Here is a 25,758-nt window from a genome sequence, read left to right on the forward strand (position 1 = left end):
ATCAAATGGCACATTTCTCAGAACTTATCATCATTATTAAGTGACGTATGACTGTACTGAATAAAGTTTAAATAAATGATAATTATGTCTTATGACATGTAAAATGTTAATCCAGACATCACTTTCTACTAATGAGATAATTTTGTTACTAAATTAACCATTCTAAAAACTGGTAGTTTAAGGAAAGTTTATTGCATTTAAATTTGTGGCACTAGAAATGATATACAACACATGGTTTTAATTGCATGCAACTAAAAATCAATCACATGATATCCTTTCCAAAAAAAGACTCCTATTACCCAATCCAAATTTGAGTAATCAAAAATGCTGCTTTAAATGTCAAATTATAAAATCAGAATAGAAAAACTGTACTCAATTTTTCAAAAATTATCAAGTATTTAAAATTGGTAATCTGATGATATGCTTTGTCATCTACAGAGTTTGACCTTTAATCATAGTCTCTGGGGTAGTGTGAATTTTTTTTGAAATTTTAACTTAAAGATAATAAACAATTATAATACTACAGATAAGCATCATAATTTTAAAAACATCTTTGCTTAAAAATGAATAAAGAAAAGTTAAACAATTCAAAGATTTTAAATAACATACTAGTAGTATATTTGTACCTATAGTTACTTGGATTTTCTTTGTCCTTGCTTGGAGATACATGTCTATTCCTAGAAGTTAAATGCAATTAGATTTTAAGGATAGTTTTTCATGGTCTTTCCTTCACAGGCTATGTATATGACAGTTTGAGGTATTTAGCATAAAATAAATTCTTACCTTTCATTAAAGTGAAGTATGAATACTTTTCAAATGATTTTCACTATTTGAAAGTATTTTCTCTTTGAATTAAGTATAAATTAAATATTCATTTATCTTTAAACCAGGTAGTTGAAATTTCCACCTAATATATTATTAACAAAAATGAATTAAGTAAGTAATTAAGAATATTTGCAGGAGAGATATTCTTCTGTACTTAATTTCTTCTGAAGCATTGTTTTCTCTTTTTTCCCCATTCATGATTCTAATTTGATGACATCACAAAAGTTTTGAAGTGGAGGACATAGGGTTTAGACCTCTAGTAATGCTTCTGAATATAAGTGCTTGTCTTTTACAAAGCAATGTTAGTAAACCTCAACAGTTTATATAACATTCTTATGATGAAATGTATTTTTGTTTGTTTCAATTGATGAAATTTCAAATAATGTGATTATTAATGAGCAGGTCTCTCTGATTTTTTAATATAATTATAAAACATCATTATTCATCCATTCATCAAACTTGTACAGAGTTACTGGCAAGCTCTGGTGACTATTCAAGGTGTCTAGGATACAAGATGGATAAGATACAGCCTCTGACTGGAAAGAGTATATTTCTAGTGGTAAAATAGATATGAAGATAAATAACTACAACTCGATATGTGAATGCTATTACAGAGACATATATGAGGTGCTTCAGGGCACAGGAAAAGAAACGTGTGTGCGTGTGTGTCTGTGTGTGTGTGTGTGTGTGTGTGTGTGTGTGTACTGGAGGATTTAAAAGCAATTTCAGAGAAGGAGGTGAAGCAGGAGAAGCCTTAGGAAAATACATGAAGGCATCAAACAATTAAGAAACAAGTAACAGTCATGGCTGAACTGTAGACAGAAGTGGGACTGAAGTGGTAGGGATGGAGCTTGAAAGACAGGCTGGGATTAGAGCCTAAAGGGCTGAATATTTTGATCTTTGATCAAAGCTCCTGAATCACTTTGATAAGCCATTGAAGAAAACAATGATCAGATTTTTGAAAAGTCCTTGACTGAAGATGGGATGGTAGACTAGAGACTTGTATATTCAGCCTGTGAGGGTTTCACTAGATGTGAGGCAAGGGAGATGGACCAGCGAAGGATAATCGCTCTTGCTTAAATCTGGGAAACGGTGGTTTGAACAGGGATTTTTTATTTTCTTTAAACACTTATAGAAGCTCATTCACTCCTACCTGCTGTGACATCTCACCTGCTATAATTCACAGAAAAGGGGCCACATCAACAAAATGCATTTGAAGTCAAAGTTAACTTAAAAAAAAATCTGTTTCATAGTGATTATGAAAGTCTACATAATTATTCATGTATTTCAGGTTTAGTTTCAAAACCTACAAACTCCGGATATCAAAAAAATCTAAAACCATCTATAAAATTGCAGAATACTAAACTACACTAGAAATTACCACTAAGACTGTGTCAGTGATCAAAGCCACACACAGAGGTTCACAGTCTTCCTAGGACTGATATCACACAACATCAGGAGTGGATGTCACTTACTGTTCATTTATCATTAGAATCTAACACATAAAGCCACAGACACTAGTGTTTGTTTTATAGTGAACAAAGATATCCAGCCAGAAAATATCTGTTGTAAACTAAGGAGGACACCAGCTTAATTAGAATAAATTGAAACTTATTAAATTTGTTGGGGGAATAATTAGTATAGCAAATAATAGAAAAATAAAATATTTTATCCAAAACATTCCAAATCTCAAGGATTCAAGATTTAAGGAATTTTTACATAGCCAATTCTAGCAAGTACAATTAAACCATTTGGATAGACAAGGAATAAAAGAGAAGTCAGAGTAATAGACTTTTTTTTACAAGTTTTAATTGATTGAGAAACTAAATGTATATACTTTACTGACAGTCAGTGACAAATGCCAAAGATTTCTGAGAGATTAAAGTCAGAAAACTCTCACCTCCGAATATTTTCCATGTTTCAACAGGGCTCCCACTCGTGTTGATAGATCTCCAGAAATGTAGTGAAAGATGAACATTTGGCTCACATTTACATAGCAACATATAATCATGTGGAGATAATTATAATTGTTAGGAAAGTCTCAATTTTATTTACTATATTATCTTCTAATATGGCATTTAATCTAGCTTGATGACTTTCTCTTTACCCATTTTCTCTCACAATTAGTTTTTATTAATTTTGCTTTCATACCTGTTAATAGAAATTTTCATACAGCTGATTTCCTTTTTTTAGTTTTTGTTCATTTATCTATTCTTTCCTGTTAATAATTCTTGCAATTAATTTCAATGGATTCCCTTTTTCAACCCTTACTAAGAATATTGATTTTAAGATCACAATTCTGAATTTTAATGTACTATAAAGTTTTCCAAGTAGCTCTAGCTTTTGCCATAAGATTTTTTTTTTATTCTACTTCTTTTTTTCTCAATCCTTTGCACGGTATCACTGGCTACTTTTAAACCCTATAACTACTCAGACCTCAGCATTAATTCTCTTACCTTGAGAATAGCAACCTAAGATTTTCAACAACATGGATTGTGGATGTAATCTTCATCTGTAACATTTCTGTTTTCTCCTGACATCCATAAAACATTTCCTTTTTAAATCTCATAAGCTTTCCATAGCAGCCTTAGTTTAAATTGTATCTTTCTAAAAAACCAAAAGCAATGGCAATAAAAGCCAGGATGGACAAATGGGATCTAATCAAACTCCACAGCTTCTGTAAAGCAAAAGAAACCATCATTAGAGTGAATCGGCAACCAACAGAATGGGAAAAAAAATTTTGCAATTTACCCATCTGACAAAGGGCTAATATCCAGAATCTACAAAGAACTAAAACAGATATACAAGAAAAAAACAAACAACCCCATTCAAAAGTGGGTGAAGGATATGAACAGACATTTTTCAAAAGAGGATATATATGAGGCCAACAAACATATGAAAAAATGCTCATCACCACAGGTCATCAGAGAAATGCAAATCAAAACCACACTGAAATATCATCTCACGCCAGTTAGAATGTTGATCATTAAAAAATCGGGAGACAACAGATGCTGGAGAGGATGTGGAGAAATAGGAACACTCTTACACAGTTGGTGGGAGTGTAAATTAGTTCAACCATTGTGGAAGACAGTGTGGCAATTTCTCAAGGATCTAGAAATAGAAATTCCATTTGACCCAGCAATCCCACTATTGGGTATATACCCAAAGAACTACAAATCATTCTATTATAAAGACACATACACATGTATGTTCATTGCAGCCCTGTGTACAATAGCAAAGACCTGGAACCAACCCAAATGCCCATCAATGATAAATTGGACAAGGAAAATGTGGCACATATACACAATGGAATACTAAGCAGCCATAAAAAATGATGAGTTCGTGTCCTTTTGTAGGGACATGGATGAATCTGGAAACCATCATTTTCAGCAAACTGACACAAGAAGAGAAAAACACCACACGTTCTCTCTCATGGGTGGGTGTTGAACAAAGAGAACACGTGGACTCGGAGAGGAGCATCACACACAGGGGACAGTTAGTGGGGGTAGGGGAGAGACAATGGGGGGTGGGGAGAGAGGGAAGGGTGGAGAGGGATAATGGGGAGAAACGCCAGATATAGTATTCACCTAAAGTAAAATAAATAAATTATAAAAATAAAATAAAATAAAATAAAATAAAATGTATCTTTATGGTTTTGGACCGGTTTATGTTAACCTAAGTCATGTAATTCATTTCAGTATATTCTGATTCTCTGAGAAATAAATTACTGGAACCTAATGGTTTTCTAAATGAATATTTAAGAAATTTTATTTCCACTTGCAAAACTTTATGTAATTATGTGATCAGGCATTAGCTATTCTAAAGAATTGATATTCTATTCTAAAGAATAACTATTGGATTCTAAATAATATTCCACTCTAAATAACTATTGTATTCTAAATTATTCTTTCAGAATCTCTTACGAAGACAAAGATACTGGTTTAGTTTTCATGTCATGCCAGCACTGCTTCTACCACAACGCTGAAATGGATGATTTTCTTGCACCTCCTGAAGTAAGAGATATTGGGACGATCTCAGTTTGAAGGAAGGGTTACGTTTTACTTAAATGCTACTAGGGCTGCACACAAAATAATTAGGAAGAGTGAGAAAGTCTCGGTGACTTTTAAAAAATTCAGTTTACTGAGTCTAAGGAATGCCTTGTAGTACAGCTTTTTAATCAAGACGTTCCATGACATCTTCACTGTGTGAAACTGAGCAATATCTTACGATGTAACAATTGTTTTAAACTGTACTGCTATTAACTTATCCTGGAGGCTGTCCTTTGGAGTGACAGGCAAGGAACAGAATATCAAACATGATGACAGGCAGTCCTTGGCAATTTCATCTCTGAGGATGAGTTGTTTTCCTCTGCTTTGCATTCCCATGAAAACCCTAATTTGAATGTTAATGACAGTGGACTTTGTAGAACCCTTGATCTGAGAGATAAATGACCTCTAATTCAGACTTCATTTATTTTATATAATATATAAAATATAAAATTCTACATGTACATATAAATATGTTTACATATTTATATTATATAATATATAATTATATTTTTTAAATAAATATTTAATATTATAAAATTATTTTTTTCTTCTGCTTTTTTCTCCATCATTTGCACAGTATCACCGGCTACTTCTGAACCATAGGAATACTCAGAGCTCAGCGTTGAGTCTCTTACCTTGAGAACTGCAACCTAGGATTTTCAATTACATGCATCATGGATGTAATCTTTGCCTGTACATTTCTGTTTTCTCCTATACCCACAAAGCATTTCCATTTAAAATACTTATAAGCTTCCCATAGCAGCCTTAGTTTAAATTATATCGATGTTTCTGGGTCAGTTTGTGTTAACCTAAGTCATAAAAGTCATTTCAGTATGTTCTGATTATCTGCTTATAGATTTATTATATACAAATATAAAATGATTTTATTTTATATTATATATAATAGTTTCAACAAGAAAGTCTTTTTTAAGCACTTCCAGAAGCTCGTTCACCTCCTACCTTCTATATACATATATATATCATATATATATTTATATATATCCACACATAGTATATATTTCCATGCCTTCTAAGAGCATATGTGTTTTCTAAGCACATATTTCCACGCTTTCTATGCTTTTGTAGTACCAAGGAAACTGAGTAAATTTTCCATTTGCTCTTATAACTTTAATTTTTTTTGTAAAGTAACATTTTGTAAAAATAATTGGAATGAATGATTCAGTAATTATACATTAATTAGCACTAAACATTGCAAAAATATATTAATAGATGTATGAGTAGTTTAAAAGTAGATTTATAGTTTTTTTAATGTTGAGAATTGATTTAAAAATATGATGTAATTTATTTATTATTGTATTCAATTTCTCAATCCTAATACAGAGCAGAAAACATTTGACTTTAAAAACAGATATATGGAATGTTGCATACTGATCTCCCATGTAAGGTTGCCAGTTTAAATACAAGTTTCATAAAACTCATGCCACCAGGGTATGAAACTAAAATTTCCCTTTATCTTTTGAGAGTTGAGCACAAGTAGACTATTGTGCTAAGTACTAAAACATGTTCTATAACCATTTTGTTGGAGCTATTTTGGTATATGTAGTATTTTGATTATTGATCTCATCAGGTAAATTTGATTTCTCTGTTGCTATGTCATTATTTTATCTGTGTGCTTACTCCTACTCACCCCCAAGCATGGCAGGGATAAGATGAGACTCAAGGTAGTCCAGATTACTATTTTTTATGAGGAGTTCTGCTGGGAGAAACATATATGGTATTAGTTATCATTAATTTTTATTTTGTATAATCTGTGGCTTCAGTTTAGCCTCTTTAATAAAACTACAGAGAAAATGGAGCAGTGTTAGGATATTCCACCTAAAAAATAAAATTAAACATTTTTGTTTCATTTCATTTTTAGAGATGGGGTCTTGCTATGTTGTTCAGGCTGACGTGCAGTGGCTATTCACAGGCACAATCATAATGTGCCACACCCTTGAACTCCTGGGTTCAAGTGATTATCCTGCCTCAGCCTTTTAAGTAGTGGGGCTACAGACAGCTACCACCACTTCAGACCAAATATCTTCAATAGTAAATTGTAGTTTAATTTTTAGGCTCTTTGATTATATTGAAAATAAGTTTCTAGTGACATGTCTTATTGTAATTATCTTTGTTCTAAAGCCCTCACAATTCTTAAAATTTATAGTAATAGATAGTAATAGCCAATTAGTCAGCATAGTCAGGTAGTTTCTTATTATAAAAATATTTCCACATTTACACCCACAGTAGTCAACCTACTTTTATAAAATAAACACTTGCTGATGAGGCTGACATTTAATCTATTATGTGATTAGTTCACGAAAGAAATAAAAAATCAACCACTATAAAGGCATATGTGCTTTAGCTAAGTTTCCTGGGAGAAGCTTAATTCTTTGGAAGCTAAAAACTCAACCATATTTGGGTTATTTTGTATCTATTTTTTTTATGTTGAATTTGGAAAATATGTACTAAACATATACCGTATTGAAGTAATTGCTACTTCTCAATGTGTGCCAGAAAGAGACAGTTGTGATGAATAAATACCTTTGTGATTTTGAAGCAGTTGTCTCTCAACATATAAGGTAAATTCTGACAGCTAATTAGGCATTTGTGAGGGGAAGAGACTAGCAATAAAGAACAACCTACACATCAAGACGAAGACCAAACTGTTCTTGGTTTTGTGTCTTTACAAGACTGTAGGAGCTATTTAAAAGTGTTTATTATGCAAAGTAGTTTTTCAGCTTTTTCAAGTTGATTGCTTCTTTAAAGATACGTAACTAGAACCTGAATATTCAAATCCTTACTTACCTAATTGCCATGATATGTTATAAAGGCGTATGCACACCAAAACAATATAGGGCGTCCTATTTCCTGCACAATTTTTCTACTCTGGAAAACTGAGCCAGACCAGCCTGTTTTCATGCTCTCTCTTGCTCTCTCTCTCTCTCTCTCTCTCTCTCTCTCTCTCTCTCTTTCACTTTCTTTATCTTAAGGACTGGATTAAAAACAAGTTAAGCAGCCTCCTAAATATCTCTTCATTTTGCTTATACTTACATATGCAAGGAATCCTTAAATTAATAAAATTTCAAAAACAATCCTGTATCACATTCAAATTAAAAGTATGTATTTTTTCCCCTATCCACTAAGTGATTTCAATAGTGATCCACCCAAAACCTTAGCATCTCAGGTCCTAAGTTTTCTTAGTTTCAGTATCTTTTATCTCCAATTCATTGCTTAAATTGTTCCAATGGAATTGACCTCAGCATGCCATAACTTAACCTTGATTGTTAAATACAGCTGTCTTTTTAAAATCAGTCATTCTCTTACTTAACCACAAGTATCATTTAACGTTTAATAAATTCTCTCTGAATTGAAAATGCTTATTGATATTTCTGTTGATAATAAAATGACCTCGTATGGATAAATAGATGGTTTGGGTGTTGGAGAGGATAGGGCTTGTAGGATAAAGGAGTCAAATGATACAGACGTGGTAGTTGAGAGCAGGGAAGATCCTGCCATGAGATGTGTGAGGTGAGGGAGAAGAAACAAACTTTATGTAAACGGCATTCAGTTAATATAAAAAAGCAAACATCACATTCAGAGAAAAGAGTGATTCATTCAAGTTTATAAATTAGATACTACAAATCTATAGGGTAGAGTGAACCTGTGAATAGAATGAAGCCTAAACATGACATTGGGCCAGATGAGGGATGCATGTGACTGGTGTGGGGATTGAAAGCCTGGAGATCCCAGACTGATGGGTATGACTGAGTTTTGCAGAAGTGAGGGATGTTTTATTACTAGTTCAAATTATCTGTTAGAAGAAGATGGACATGCTGACTGACTGCAGCCTCCAGTAAGGTGTGTGTAATGTGCAGCCTGAATGATAGCCACTGGTGCTCCTTTACAGGCGATGGCTACACAACGATCTCCAGTCAACTGCTTCGTCTTGCCCTGATGATAAAGTTTTGAATTTAATGTGATATTCAGGTTCTTTAAGACCCAGACCTTTTACCTCCTTGCTTGGCATTTCTCAGCATTGCAGCCCTACCAAACTACTCTTAGTTCCCCTGTAATTCTCCATATTCTCTCTTGCCTCTGGTCTGTACGCATATTTTTCTCCTACTTGATAATATCTTTTCTTCCCATTCGAGCCATCTCTGTTTTTGGACAACACTTAACAGTTATCACTCATGTTCAACTTTAACATCAACCCCCCCATAAAAGCATTTTACTCATCAGTATTGTTACCAATGCTCCCCATCCACAGGTGCTCACACAGCATGTTTTATTCCTAGCAGAGTGCCTAATACACTGTATCCTCTTCGACTTTTAATGTAAGCCCTTTGATGGAAGACAGTATGACTTGTATGTCCAACCCTAGAAGAGAGGCATGTGATAGTTATTCAATATTTATTTGCAGCATGAATGAATTGAACAAATTAAGAACGTCATGACACAATCAGGCTTTTGCTTGGCTGTTTCAGGTGATTGATTGCACTATTCTATGTCATGCATCTATTTTTACAAAACAATAAATGATGCCTATGTACCTGAAGACTATGTAATCTAACAGAGATAAGAATAAGTGAACACAGAAATATTTGAATCAATTTTTTTTTTGAGTATTTAGGTTGGTTATAAACAATGTGGGTTTTTTTTTTTTTCATATTTTTTGGAGAAAAATAGAAGATACCCCATTCAGTCTTCTCTTCATTTCCTCAAGTATAGTACAATTGCTCAATCATTCTCTTTGTTATCAGCGTTTTTTGTTCAATAGAATCAGGCAAATATTTAGGACTACAAAATTACAACTAATATCTACATATCTGGAAAGAGTGAGGTCAGGAATAGGAAAACAGAAATAGATATTCTAGTTTTACCCAGTGGCATTCTTACTATCTAACCACTTAATATAAAGGTTCTAATAATGTTAGAAAAAAAAGAGTTCCCCAAGATTTGAAGTGGAAAACAGAAGTTTCCATTTTTAAAGTGCCTCATGTTTGTTCCTGAAATGTACCTAAGTTTTGAAAGCCAACCAACCTTCTATTTTTCTGGGTTAAGCTGACACGTGGAATAAATTTCATTTCAATATTTGAACATAAATCTATAATCCTTCAGGAGTTTGTTGTTTAAATTGCTTTATGTCACAAGGTGGGAATCAATGTTTTTTTTTTTTTTTTTTTTTTTTCCCAAATGGTTAACCAGTTGTTTCAACACCTTTCCTTGAATAATTCATTTCTTTCCATTAATTTAAAATGCCACCGTTAAGTTATACTATTGTAGTTTATTTGACTGGTCTATTGCTACTCTTTCTAGGCAATTCCATTGATTTTTCTATTCTCATGTTGGAATATGCAATTTGTTTTTAAGAGTTCACCGTTTAAAGATGTATAGACTTAGGTTCACATTTCAATTCTGCTTTATGTTATATTCATGATTTTGAGGAAAGATCTCTGTAAACCTGCTATTAAAATAGGAGCAATAATAAATTGAAATGAACAATATATGCTTCTCATAGGATTATTAAGAGAATTAACTGAAATAATTTGTGTAAAATATCTCAATATAACCGACAGAGGTTTTCAACCTCTGTAACGCAGGGTAAGAATTTGAAAATTAATCAAATATGCTCTTGCCCCATATTAACATGTAATTGTGCCCTTTAAGTTATTGATGTGATAAAATATTTGAATCAATTCTCTAAAAAAAAGTTTTTAAAAATTTCCAGAATAATACATACTTAGTTGGGCATTTGGCTCATGTTATACAAAGCTGGTCTTAATTTGCTAATATTCTATGTATAATGTTGATTTGTATCTTTTGCCATATTTATTTTTAAGGTAATTGTAATTACACATAATGATTAGGAAGAGATTTCATATTCTTCTACTTGGAAATAAACAATATAGCAGTTACTTTCTTTTACATTTTACAGTTACGGTTTCAGAAAAAGTTTGATCTAAAAATTTTCTAAAAATTTAAATTATCTAAAAATTTTCAATTTATTAATTTTTTTAATTTGATGAATAATTGTATATATTCATGGAATACAGAATTACCTTTCAATATGTGTATACAATGTCCAGTGATTAGATCAGGATAATTAGCATATCCATCATCTCAAATATTTGTTATTTCTTTGTATTGTGAACATTCAACATTCTTTCTTCTACTTTTTAGGTTTATAAACATTTAAATTATAGTATTACAGAAATTTAAATTGAGTTTTTTGATTCTGAAAAATGTCATATATGCATATAACCTCTTTTTATTATTTATTTATGTATCTAGGCAGCTTTCGTTTTATTTTTGACAGATGTTCTAGTTTATCACTATTTCAAAAGGACTCTCATATGTATTTATTTATCAATATATATCCTTTGTTTTTTACTAGTATATTAATTTGTGTACTTATCATCTAAAAATCCTTCTATATGATGTTTATTTTGTTTCCTTTCTATAACTTCTTCAATGATTAGTTCTGTTCTATTTTCTGCTAAAATATTTAAATCTTGTATGAATTTTTGTCAGATTAGAAATTTAGGGCATTTCTTCATTTCTGCATATTCTAACTTTTGCCCTTTTTTTTTTAGACCTAAGAGGTATTTAGATCACATTTTAATTTATTTATTTTGACTAATCATTTAAAATGTATACTAGTCTTCAATTTAAAAAGAAAACTAGTCTATAGTGACCAAAACTACAAATGAGCCTAATATATTATCAGCTGTGTTTACGTGCATAGGCATGTGCAGATTTTGGTAAATATGTGCATAGTGTATTGATGGGCCTATTTTTGTTATTCTTAACTCATTTCATAGTCTAAATCTTGGGGAAAAAATAAAATGCACTAATCAGATGGTGTGAATAAGAAATCGTTCTAATGTTTATAAGTTTCAGGCAACGGTTTTGTTTTAACTGTTCCCCTTTTCCTTTTGAAAAACAGATTGACTTCCTAAAAGGATTAATCCATATTGGGTCCTATCATATGTGTTAAGGTTTCAGAATCTCCAGCTATAAAATGGAAATATAAGAATAACTTTGCGGCTACTCAGATACATTTTATTTCAAAAACATATACTAAAGTGTTGCTGTGGGATCCTTACAAAAACACATCCATACAGAACTTCCAATCACACTGAGCCGTATTTGAACAATCTTTCAAGATCTCCTCTGGCATAAGGTAACATTATGCTGTTTAATTTGGAAATTACGTTAGTATTTGATTAATGAGTATATGTTTATACATAATGTAATTTTCTGAATACTAAATCAAGTTGCAATTTTGTTAGTCAAGTTGATTTAGTGGCTTGATAACAAAGCTTTTAATAAAAATGTTCCCCTAATTTTTCTTACCTTTGACATGATCCTTCACATGTTTTATTTTGCTTAGTATTTTCTCTTTTTTTTTTTGAGACAGGGTCATGCTCTACCACCCAGGCTGGAGTGCAGAGGTGCTATCACAGCTCATTTCAGCCTTAACCTCCCAGATTCAAGCTATTCTTCTACCTCAGCCTCCCAGGTTGCTGGGACTACAGCCACATGCCACCACACTTGGCTAATTTTTGTGTTTTTGTAGAGATAGAGTTTTGCCATGTTGCTCAGGCTGGTCTCGAACTTCTGGGCTCAAGCAATCTATCTGCCTTGGCCTCCAAACCTGCTGGTATTACAGATATGAGCCACAGCACCTGGCCAGTTTTCTTTTTTTTTTCTTCTTCTTTTTTTTTTTTTTTTAAATCTATTAGTTATTAATTTGAAGCCTTCCTTTACATAGCTGTCCTCCTTTATCGAGAGCAATCATGAATGGACCACAACTTAGCTAATTTTCTATACATGACCTTTGCCATCCTAATTTAAAGGAACATTAATTCTTTTCCTCTATCATTCCACAAACCTGTATTGTGACTATATCTAAGTTCTGAATGGCACATTGGATGTTGAAAAAATTGATGATGTGCAAAAACAGAATTCCTCCTTTCAGGAAACTTACATTTCAATATGGGAAATATAATTTGTTAAAACATAAAAGTACAATTGTGTTACATGCTGTATGAAGTTTATGTTGACATGTAAGCATATAATAAATGGGCTGGAGGCCACAGGTTTGCTAAAGCTAATGGGTCTCCAGCTGAGATTAAAAGTCGAGCAGGGATTAGTTGGCAAAAGTGGAGGGATGATCCTTTCTAGGCAGGAGGAGGAACACGTATAGAGGCTGTGAGATGTGATGCAACGAAGTCTATATAAAAAACGGAAGAAAGGTCCAATGTGGCTTCGATACAGAAGCTAGTAGGAGAGTTGAAAAGAGGCTGGAGAAGTAGAGGGTATCTGCGTTCTTCATGACCTTACGTTATATGAAAAGAGTTTCTGTTTATTCTAAGCGAAATGTGAAGCCAGTGAAGTGCTTTAAATAGGTGATGTGATTTGATTGAATTTATTACTTCACTCAACAAATTTTCATGACATGCCCACTGTTTGTCAGATATTGCTGTAGTCCCTGGAGATACAGTAGGAAATAAAGCAGGCAAAAATCCCTGTCCTCTTGCAGCTTATAGTGGACTGCAATGTTTAATAAGTCAGAAGAGGTCCACAGAGGAGTGACTTCTAAGCAAGAATCTGAAGAAAGTGAGGACATCAAAGGAGGGGACAAATGGGGCAAAAGCCCCATAATTGCAAAATATATATATTTTGTCACATTTATTTTTAAGTTAATTGTAATTACACATAATGATTAGGGAAATGTTTCATATTCTTCTATTCAGAAATAAACTATTTGACAAAAAATTGGGTTATTATTTGGGGCAGAGTATTTCTTTACATGTAAACAATGTACAGTGATCAAATCAGGGTAATTTCCACTAATTTAAAATGCCACTATTGTGTTATATCATTGTAGTTCATATATATATATATGTGTGTGTGTATATATACATACTATATATACTATATATATATGTGTATATATATACATACTATATATATGTAAACTACATATATGTGTGTATATATATATATATATATATATATATATATACACATTATATATACAGAGTATTTCTTTACATGTAGACAATGTGCAGTGATCAAATCAGGGTAATTTCCACTAATTTAAAATGCCACTATTTGTTATGCCATTGTAGTTTATATATATGTGTGTATATATATACATACTATATATACATATACACACACATATACATGTCCACATATTTTTGTGTGCACGCACATGCACACACATACACATGTGTATAAATGCACAGTATCTAGGCAATGTGCAGAAATAAAATTAGCTACAGAGATAGTGTAGAGTGAGAGGAAAGAGATTAATCTTTAAGGAAAAGCACAATTTTATAGCTGAATGGAGAAAGCTGAAGTGGTTTCTAAGATGGGGAAAAAGACAAAAAAAATGTAAGTATGTTGTTTGACTGAATCCAAGGAAGAAGGGTAAAAGAGAAGAAAGTAGTGTTTTATTATTAAATGCTTCTGAGAGGTAAAGATGAAAGCTCTAACTTACTATTTTGGGCTCAGCAATTTAAGGGTTACTAATTAAATTTTGGAGAAGGAACAGATTCCATGTCCACTAGAATGGAATGAACTATTTCCATGGAAATGGAGTAGGAGAACGGGTAGTTTTTCAAACTTTTTCAAAAATATGAAAAGAAAAAGAGATGAAATAGTACGTGGAAGAGGTTGTTGAAATGAGAAAGACTATGGTGGCATGTTTGAAAGCAATTGAAACAGATTGAATTGAGATGGAGATATGGACTATATAAACAAAAGAATGACAAATTAATCATAGTATAATGGATAACTTGACCTTGGTAAATATTGTGAATTTTTGTGGATGTACAACTACAGAAGGAATGTCTCTCCAATAATCCCTGGAGTAATCAATCTGCTTATTGCTTTCTCTTTAAATATAGCTCTTTAGTATCAATTAATATATTTTTAACTAATGATGCTTCTTCTTAAGGAAAAGGGAAAATGCCTCTTTCTTTCCTTTTGTTTTGTGTTTGTCTTCAGTAATTCACCGCTTCATCTTGTTCCACCAAGGATAAATGAAATCTACATCTCTCATACATTAGCAATGCATGACAATTTATAAATAGCTAAATTTGTGAAGCTAACTTTAAGTACCAGAGTGGAATTTAATCAACCCACTAATCTCTTTCTCACTTCTCAGTTATTTATCAAGTTTATGTCAAGGGACAAGGAAAAATTATCCAAACATTGTTGAGAACAATCATCATTAATTAGTAACACTTATCCAGAGGGGTTTTTAACCTTTCCTCCACTCAAGGATTATTCTAATGTCAGAGTAGAATAAAAAATAAGTGCAGGGATGCTGACTCTTCCAAGCTTAACATTTCTCATAAGTCAATTAGCTTTTTACTGGGAGGAGGGCATGAAGAGCTGCTTGCTGTAGAAGTCTCTTTAGCAGCCCATGAGGAAAACAGTTTCTAGGAAAATCATGCCCAATTTCTCTTATATAATTTTAAATTTTTGACAAGATTAATGACCCATGCTCCTATCCTCTCCGCTTCTTTTCTTGGAATTTTCATTGGCATGTAGTTACTATATTTTATTAAATGAAATTAGCCTTATCTCTTATTATATTTTTTTAACGACCTTCAAGTAGTGTCGTCTCTGCTTAAAAGTGGACCCTGAAGGACACACCAAGGGACATGTAGAGTTCATAAATTCTGGCCAAATGGCGATATCTCAAACCTAATTAGCACTAGGGTTCTTTACTTGCACTAACAAGTATAAATACTAGGGACTTGGAAAGGATTTCACATCTAATATATAATAACTTTCAAGGTGATTTTCCTCTTAATTTTTTTTCTGGCTGATCCGTATGAATCCCTCTTATTACGAAAAATAAACTATCTGGATTAATAAAGAACTGACTAGCACCTTGTTAATCATTCAGAAAAATGTTGCAGGCTTAAGCCATTTTTGATGTAGATACTGAAACAATTACTTGCTAAGAGCAAACTTGAAGGTATAGATAAGGCCCTGAGTCATCTTCCTGAGCTGACTGATAGTTAAGCTGCATGTACGTGTAAAGTATGATTTGCTAACCACTTGCTTGCCAACAAGGAAAACTTTGAGTAGAACCTGAGTAAACAAGACATTTGTTTCTTTTGGTAGCAAATGATTTACCATCACTGTCTATTTAATTGTAGACTAGATAATTTTAACTTTGTGATTTATTGCTGGAGACATTTTCTTCTGTACTATAAAGATTATGTCAAAAAAAAAAAAAAACAGTGATTTTGGAGAGTTGAGGGCCTTTGATAAATTTTCTGCAATTCATACAGTATTAACTGAATATTTTCATTAATTTCTTACAAAAACTCCCTAAACTTTTGAACAGCTCTCATTTGCCTGTGTTCTTTTTTTTCTCATTATGATATTGTTCTAGAAATTTGGTTTGCATCTATGAATAAGCTAGAATATCTTAAGAAATTGTCTGATTAAAAACACCACCAATGGAGTTTCATTAAATTTTTATTGCTCCAACTAGTGAAACACATACATCTGTCTTGCTGAGGATATTTTACTGTAGTTTGAATTGTAATAATAGCTCTGTTTAAGATCTGTCAGTCACTTGAATCTTCTCTAACGCTTTGTATGTTAGAAGCTAATTTGCTTTTCTAGAAGGCCATATTCTATCTTGTAACTAAACTAGTGAATTTTATGTCTTAGCATAGATGGTTTATTACTTTCTGGTTTTTCTTTAGTAAGAATCCTATAAAAAAAATTAACTTGTGTTTTTCTCTGAGTTTAAAATTGAATCCATGCCTACCGATATGGTTAGGCTTTGCATCCTCACCTAAATATCATCTTGAATTGTAATCCCCATTACTCTCATGATCTTCACCTGTCAAGGGAGAACCCAGGTGGAGGTAATTGAATCCTGGGGGCAGTTTCCCCCATGCTGTGCTTGGGATAGTGAGTGAGTTCTCACAAGATCTAATAGTTTTTTTAAGGGATTCTTTTCCCTTTGCTTGGCACTTCTCCTTCCTGACACCTTGTGAAAAAGTTGCATTGCTTCCCCTTTGCCTTCTGCCATGATTGTAAATTTCTTTAGTAGGAATCTTATAAAAATGCTAAATTGTATTTTTCTCCGAGTTTAAAATTCAACACATGCCTATTGATATGATGAGGCTTTGTATCCCCACCAGAATCTCATCTTGAATTATAATCCCCTTTACCCTCATAATCTCCACATGTCAAGGGAGAGACCAGGTGGAGGTAATTGAATCATGGAGGCAGTTTCTTGTGATAGTGAGTTCTCGCGATATCTAATGAGTTTATAAGGGATTCTTTCCCACTTTGCTTGGCTTTTCCGGCTTTTCTCCTCCTTGCCACCTTGTGAAGAAGCTGCTTTGCTTGCGCTTTGCCTTCTGCCACAATTGTGAATTTCCCGAGGCCTCCTCAGCCATACTGAACTGTGAGTCAATTAAACTTCTTTCCTTTATAAATGACCCAGTCTTGGCTAGTTCTTTATAGCAATGTGAAAACAGACAAATACAACTACTATATAAAACTTAAAATACAAAAAGATCCAAACATTTATCTCATTAATATAGGAGCTAGTATTTTGGTGTACTTTGTTTAGTATTTTTCATTAAAAATGTGTACATATACCTTTATATATAATTAAGAATGTGTAGGTACAATCATCTGCATACATCATGGACATACATCTACACTTAAGAAAATACCTATGTAATACACCATCACTCAACAAGATTATAATTTATTTCTCCATTACTGTATTGTGTTATTTATCATTTTCCACTGTTTATTTTCTCATTTTTATTGTATAATATGCAAAAACACATTCAGTGCATAGAAAATATATAATGTAACTATAGGAATAAAGAATGATGCTAAAATAAATGCTGATACCCACTACCTGACTTAAAAAATATAATACTAATTTAATTCCAGTTGAAATCCCCTCAGCTACTCAGAATTATTAAAAGGTAAAAGAGCTACCTCTTTTAGAGGTAGTAATTTTCTTATAGTTTTCTCACATGTGAAACTATTTTTCTTTTTTTTTGAGACGGAGTTCCACTCTCTTCACCCAGGCTGGAGTGCAATGACGCAATATCTGCTCACCGCAACCTCCACCTCCTGGGTTCAGGCAATTCTCCTGCCTCAGCCTCCTAAGTAGCTGGGATTACAGGCATGTGCCACCATGCCCAGCTAATTTTTGTATTTTTAGTAGAGATGAGGTTTCACCTTGTTGACCAGGATGTTCTCGATCTCTTGACCTCATGATCCACCCGCCTCGGCCTCCCAAAGTGCTGGGATTATAGGCGTGAGCCACCGCGCCCTGCCGTGAATCTGTTTCTAAATACATTTCTTTATTTTGCAAGTTTTTGGACTTCATATAAATGTAACCATATTGTATATATACTTCTTTAGCTTCTTTTTCACTTAACATATTTTGCTGATACTTATAGCTGATTTATTTCAATGGCTACATATTATTCCACTGTTAGAATAGACCAGGATTTATTTTTACTTAATCCTTTTGCTGGAAAATTGGGTGTATTTTTGTTTTTTGCTATCACAAACAATATTGTAAGCATTTTGTATCTTCCTGGTGCACACCTGTTTCTCTTGAGTACATACTGGCAATGAAAGTGCTGAGTCACTGCACATACATATTCATAACTGTATTACATAATGTAATATTCTATAAAGTGGCTGTACTCATTTATACTTTAACCAGTAATGGACAAGAGTTCTTGTTACTTTCCATCTTTGAAATTATTACTTTTAGAGTCTAACTTTTACCATGCTCATGGATGTAAAAGGCATCTCAGAGTGGTTTTAATTTGCATTTATCTGCTCATCTATGAAGATGAACTTCTTTTCATGCAATTATGAGTGGTAGATGGAGTCTCCCTCTGTCGCCAGGCTGGAGTGCAGTGGTGCACTTAGCTCACTGCAACCTCCACCTCCGGGTTCAAGCTATTCTCCTGCTTCAGCTTCCCGAGTAGCTGGGCTTACAGAAGCCTACCACCATGCCCAGCTAATTTTTGTATTTTTAGTAGAGCCGTTGGTGCAGGATGTTTCATCATGTTGTCCAGGCTGGTCTTGAACTCCTGACCTTATGATCCCCCTGCCTCGGCTTCCCAAAGTCCTGGGATTACAGGCATGAGACACTATGCCCGGCCACTTTTTTTTTTCCTTCTCTTGTTTACACATGTAGTTTGTTCTATTTTGTGTCTTATTTTTCGTGTTGATTTTTGGGAGTTCATATATTGTATATTCTAAATATATATTCATTCATTTACTTTATATATTGCAAGTATTACAGTTTATTATTTGTTTTGTCACCTTATGTTATCCAAATATAGAAGCTTTATATTTTGATATAGTCATATATGTTCATTTTTCCTCTTTAATGTTTGTTTTTCTTGGTTTTATGACCTACCAAAAGTAACAAAAATTCTTATTTATTTTTGATCTAAATATCTTCTGTATTTTCCTGGAATTCACCTTGAATTGATTTCTTTTGGAGATAGGTATCCAATTTAATTTGCCTCATATGGATACCCATTTGTTCTATTACTACTGTAACAAATTTCTACAAACTAAGTGACCTAAAGTAACACAAATATATCATCTTACAATCTTCACAAGTCAGAAATCAGCTATGAACTTGGGTGAACTAAAATCAAGTTGGTGACAGACACATTTCTTTCTGGCGGCTAGGGTAGAATTCATATCCTTGCCTTTTCTATCTCTAGAGAACATCAGCGTTCCTTGTCTCATTGCCTCTCATCTCTCTTTTCAAAGCCATCAGTGTCGCATTTCTCTAACCATTCTTTCATTGCCACATCTCTCCCTGAACTCAGCTTAGAAAGGTTCTCCATTTTTAAGAACTCATGGTTAGACTGGGCCCACTTGGATAATCCAGGAAGATCTCTCCGACAGCCTGCATCCTTAATGACATCTAATAAGCCCTTATTGCCATGCAAAGTAACTTATTCACAGGTTCCAGGATTAGGCACCGACATCTTTGAGGGCCATTATTCTCCCTACCAAGTAATTTGCCCTGGCGTCTTTTATTACATTGTCCATCTCTTTACCTCCTGGTTTGTAATGACATCCCAATTAGATATCAACATTTTATATAAGCATTGTTTTTTAATCTTTATTTTATTCCATTAGTCTATTTTTCTACTCAGGAATTAGGGTACATGAGTTTATTATTGCAGCCTTAAAAAAATAACGTGGTTTAAGATTTCCTCAACTTTCGTTTTCTACTTCTTCTATTTTGGCCCTTTAGTCTTCTATACACATTTTAGAAATGCTTTATTGAGTACTAAGAGGAATGCTAGACGTTCATAGGAATTTCATTGAATTTTGGGTATATTGGCATTGCTACAATGGTTAGTGTTTTATACATAAGATGAATGTATGACTTCCTTTTTCCCTAGTGTCATGTTTGTTAAACATGCATGAATACTGAGCTTTATCAATTTTTTTTTCTGCTATTATTGTGGTGGCAATGTGATTTAGCTCCTTTAATTAATGTAATAAATTACATCTGTGGATTGCTCTAACTATTGAAACAAACTTGAATTTCTGGGATAAGCCCAATGTGATATTTATGCAACAAATATTCATTGACAAATATACAACAAATATACATACTTAGTATGTAACAGATGCTTTAGGAACACATTAATGAACCAAATAGAAATATCAGACATTATAGAACTTAACATTCCAGTATTTGGAGACAAACGTGAAGTAAGTAAACCGTTATATTTACAGTTTGTCAAGGAATGGTAAGGGAAGCCTCTTAAAGTAGATGGGAAACTGGGAGTGAAGACTGCAATTTAAGTAGGGTGGGCAGAAAAGCTTCCCAGAGCATGGGGCATTTAAGAACAGACTTGAAGGGCATGCAAGAGCAATCTCTATGTTTACATGGGAGAAAAGGTTCCAGGCAGGTGCAGTAACAATGGAAAACATCCTGAAGTAGGATTTTGCTGGAGTCTTTGTAGAGCAGCAAGGAGGTCAGTGTGACTGCAGCAGAATCAGCCAAAGGAAGATAAGAAAATCAGACCAGATCAGCCCTTGGACATCTGATGGGAAAAGTTTCTCAAGCCATCATAAATATTTCACTTTTACTATAAATACTATGAGAAAGTATAGGACGTTTTAGAGCAAGAAAGGGGGCATGTTACACATTTTAAACAAACCCTGTAGCTTCTGAGTTGAGAATAAATTGTAGGGTCCATAGCAGAAGCAGAGGGAATATTCAGGAGGCTACTGTAAAGAATATCATGAAAATAACATACAAGCATTGCTATGTAACGTGCTTAAATGGGTTGAAGATATAGAAAATCAAAATAATCTTACCTTTGCATCTTGAATGAGGACGTTAACCACCCCTCCAACCCCCCAATCACAAAAGAAAAACTAAACACAAAATCCAGGCTTTGTTCCAATTTTACAGATGAGTTCTAGCAAACATGCCAAGGAATTTTAATTGCACTCTTACAGAAGCTTCTGGAGACAAGAAAATAAGACATATTACCAACTAATTTCATGATAACAATGTCAACCTATAATAACAGAAAAAGTGGATCTCCAAACAAGTAAATTTATTTGGGAATGAACAGGGATTAAACACCCAAATTGTTAGGAAATCGTAACGAGTAAGAAAGATAATTCATTATAATAGACATCTCAAGCTTCACAGACATTATAATAGACATCTTAAGCTTCACCTTTGGTACACTCTCCTCCACAATCTTTTCTACCAGTAAATGGCAGCTATTTCTGTTAAGTTGTTGAGGCTTCTTACTGCCTTTTTCTTCAAATAACGCAGAATTGAACAACTGTAACCATCCTAGTCCATACAGTTGTTATATTTTCATTTAAAGAAGATCAATGTGTGATTTTTTATATCTTTCTGGAAAATTCTTTATATTTTAATAGCAGTCAGGATTTGATCAGGAAAACAGAAAACATCCTATGTATTACAATGATAAAGGTTAAATATTAATTAGGGCCATATGCTATTATTGGAAGAGCTTGCTGAATAGATATCAGGAAAGTAGCTAGACAAGATCAGAAGAGGTCTTTTGTATATCAGAGCTCTTAGCCTGACAGTCTAGAGTGTGGGCACAGAACTCCAGCTTCTAGGAATTTCTGAAGGGTCTTAAATCTTATCCAGGTGGACAGTGGGAGCTCATAAAGAATTCCACAAGTCATCACATCTGTCAGACCTGCCATGTCTCATCCTTTAAACCTGCTTTATATAAAGACCTCTTCTTCACTCCTCACTTCCAGCTCTCATGAGTTTCTTTCATAAGCAAACCCAAACCTGGAGCAGTGTGCCTGAAGACTGTGGGTGACATGGTACCCAGACTTAAATAAGAGGGGGAGCACGGTGGAAGTTGGCTATCCAGCACAGTTTTCTTGCTCTTTACTCATACTTTTGATTCCTTAAAAAATTTAAAAATACATTAAAATATACATTTCATAATCTATATCTAATAATACATTTAAAGTCTTTTTATGTTTGAATATGCTATCCATGTTGCTGCCATCCGCTTTGTGTGTGTGTGATTTGTGTCTGTGTGTTAGAAGCTCATGACCTTGAAGCCTGATCTTACAAGCTGGCTTTGATGGAGTATTTGCCCAGAGAGGATTTTTTTTTTTTTTTTTTCTACTCGGCATTTTGGACTGCTATCAATCAGAGACCACTTTGAATTAAATTCTCAGCTTGCAAATTTGGAAGCCACACAGATTGTGTGAGTTCAGGCTGAAACCTGTTTGAGAGCTGGATTCTGGCTATAAACACTACAGGGAACATTTTCTCTCTCCACTCAGAGCTGAGACCATAGGGAAATTTATTTGCAGGCTGTCTTTATTTTTTCATGTCTAGTACATGTGCTCACTGAATATGTGAGAATCTCAAAGTCAGCTGTGTTCTTTGTGTGACTCTGGCTTTGTTTCCTCCTGCTCGTTTACTTTCAGTGAGACAAGATGTCCACTGATGCTACAGTCATCTTAGAATTCAACTGGGGGTAGATCTTCCAACCTCACTCACATGGTCCTTAGCTAGATTCAGTTGCCTCTCAGTTTGTGGGACTGAGGACCTCAGTTCCTCACTTGGGAGTGGCAACAGGCAATTGCCAATTTCTTGTAACAGGACTTCCACGGGGCCACTGATGACACAGAAGTTGGCTTTATTTAGGTGAGAGGGTGGGGTGGGGGGAGAGAGAGAGAACACACGAGATGAAATTCACAGTATTTTACAGTCTAATCTCAGAAGTGGCATCTCATTACTTTTGTTCTACTCTATTCAATAGAAACAAGTACCTGGGTCCAGCTCATACTATAGGGAGGAAATTATATAAGGGCATAAATACAAGAGGTTGAGATTGAGAGCCATTCTGAAGCAGCTACCATATCTCATCCAGAATATATCTTATTCGGGCCTTCAAATGGTGCTCTCCTTTCTGGTCTAATAGAAATGGCTTTTCCTTCTATACAATTTTATCACTTAAATTGTACTCTGACTCTTCCCACATATAAATGCCTATGTTAGATGTTTGTGTCTGTCTTGATTCTTGGTAGGCTTCTAAACTCTGTGAGTATTGGATGGTGATGCACACATCATTTCATTCCAGCCTCTGTAACCACCAAACCTTAGCAGCTTATTCAGTAAGCCCATGCTTTACTCTTAATGAATATTGCTTAAATTGATGAACTGAATTAGTATTTTACCTTCTCTGTTGCTTAGCTAAGCAGATTTTGTCATTTCTTTAATTTAGTGACTGGTTCTGTTACAAGTTACCTCTGTTGATAACATTTTGTTTTACTAGAACACAAGTGTATAAGGTCAAAACACGTTCTCAAGATTTTGTTTAAACAACAGCCCTCACTTTTGTATATTTATCTCTTGTTTTCATGTGCAGAATTTCTCCAGAAATGGGCCACCGTTACAGAATTTTTGCTTCCTCTTCTGAACTAAGAAAGTAAATACTTAATTGACAAATTTAGAAAAGTGAACCTGAAAAATCATAGGGCTAGGTGGGTTATGGGGCCCACTGGTACATAATAGTGATGAATGTGGGTCCTAAGAACTCTGCCGATTAGATCTCAGAGGCCATAAGCAAACATTTACTTGTTTTGAGAATAAGCACATTTGAGTCTGCAATAACTATTACTATTTTTAAGTTGAAAACGTAAATGGTTTCTAATAATAACCATATCAGCTAGTATTACTTTAATCGTGTTTAATGTTTTCTGATGTCATTCCACGTCAGATATCTCTCTTGATTCTGAGTAACATCAATAGACCTGTCAAGACCTGTATCCAGGAAAAGGTAAACCAGAGCTGAAACTGTATCCCTGTAAATGACCTACGTGACATACCATGTAGTGTTCATGATCCATTTAGTACTCTGTTCTAAAAATGAGACAGTATCCATTCATTCACTTGTTCATTTATGTAGTGTTTATTTAGCCTTTACTGCATATTCCAGGCACTATTCTGACTGTGGCAGGAGTGAACAAACAGGCATGGTTTTTACTTGTGTGTAATTGCAGTCTTATATTGGAAGCAGGTGTTAACAAAGTCTCCTGATTATTTTAAAATTATAAATTTGATTAGATATTACATGGCCATACAATTGTTTCTAATTTGGTTGTAGAAAGGAGGCAGTTAGGGAAGGCTTCCCTGAGTCTGTGCCATTTAAGCTGAATGATGATAGATGATAAGTAATTTGTCAGGGGAAAAATACTCCAGGCATAAAGAACAGGCACAAAGGTCTGGGTCGTGGAAGAGCTCGTCTTGCTTGGTCCAGGAACTAAAAAATGTCAGAGTGTCTGGATCTGAGACAGAGGAAAAGAGTTAATAAATGAGGCAGCAGCTTCAGCAGGTGCTGCGTTGCTCAGGGCACTGTTGCCCACGCTGAGGATTTGGGATGTTAATGTCGATACAAACAATTAAAGAGTCATAAGCAGAAAGTAAAAGTACGATTCTACCACATGTTTATCTTTAAACAGTAATTTTATAAATACAGGTTAAATATATTTAGTATTCTTTTCAACAAATATCAGGTGCCTGCTACTTAGCTACTTTGAATGAAGCATGTATCCCAAACTGGCACAATTTCTTAAAGAACCTAAAGGTTGTTTGTATACTCTAATCTGGGTTTTTTAATAAATTTCTTGAAATTATTTTTATTTCCACTGCTTTGCAGAATTTTAATTGGCATTGAAATAACCAATGATAATAGTCCTCCATGTTACTATTTTCAAAATTTCCCAATACTTACTAATACATTACTTATTATACAGATACATTGTCAGTAGTGTGTATCAAATTCTGATAACGTATTTGAAAATAATATTTCAAATAAAAACAAAACCACAAATATATCCTTTACATTATGAATGAGATTTACAAGCAGGGCATGATATATTCTGTTGTCATTGCATACAAAATAACATATATAGTATGAACCAATAATTTTTTGAATACAAAGCTATCACAATTAGGAATACAAAGAAATCATAATTAGGAATACTTCTACAATATTAACTGAGTTTAAGAGCAATTCTGAGCACAACAATGGTAACACTTGCAAATTGACGATGGTGGGTTTTATATCTCAGTTTGGACATTTACTAACTCCCGATGTCTCAGTTTTCTCATCAGTTGAAATGAATAAAGATATGTGTTTTTCGTATTACCTGGTAAATGATAAAACAATTTTAACTTTTTAAAAAAATCTTAATTTAAATTTAGGGGTATTTGTTACATAGGTAAACTGATGTCACAGGAGATTATTACAGAATATTTCATCACCCAGGTATTAAGCCTAGTATC

General features: G+C 33.7%; 1 protein-coding gene across 7 annotated transcripts in view; it reads left to right on the plus strand.

The window, feature by feature from the left end:
- The window catches only part of MARCHF1 (membrane associated ring-CH-type finger 1), a 906,067-nt gene that overhangs the window by 91,702 nt on the left and 788,607 nt on the right, over positions 1–25,758 (plus strand). For 2 of the 7 annotated variants that reach the window (XM_074396769.1, XM_074396768.1), the window contains exon 2: positions 4,739–4,838. The exons of the other annotated variants lie outside the window; for them this stretch is intronic. The gene's annotated coding sequence lies outside the window, so the exon portion shown is untranslated. The remainder of the gene's footprint in view (positions 1–4,738; positions 4,839–25,758) is intronic. 7 annotated transcript variants of the gene reach the window in all.

The sequence above is a fragment of the Saimiri boliviensis genome, chromosome 3 (assembly GCF_048565385.1).
Source record: "Saimiri boliviensis isolate mSaiBol1 chromosome 3, mSaiBol1.pri, whole genome shotgun sequence".
In the NCBI taxonomy this organism is placed as follows: Eukaryota; Metazoa; Chordata; class Mammalia; order Primates; family Cebidae; genus Saimiri; species Saimiri boliviensis.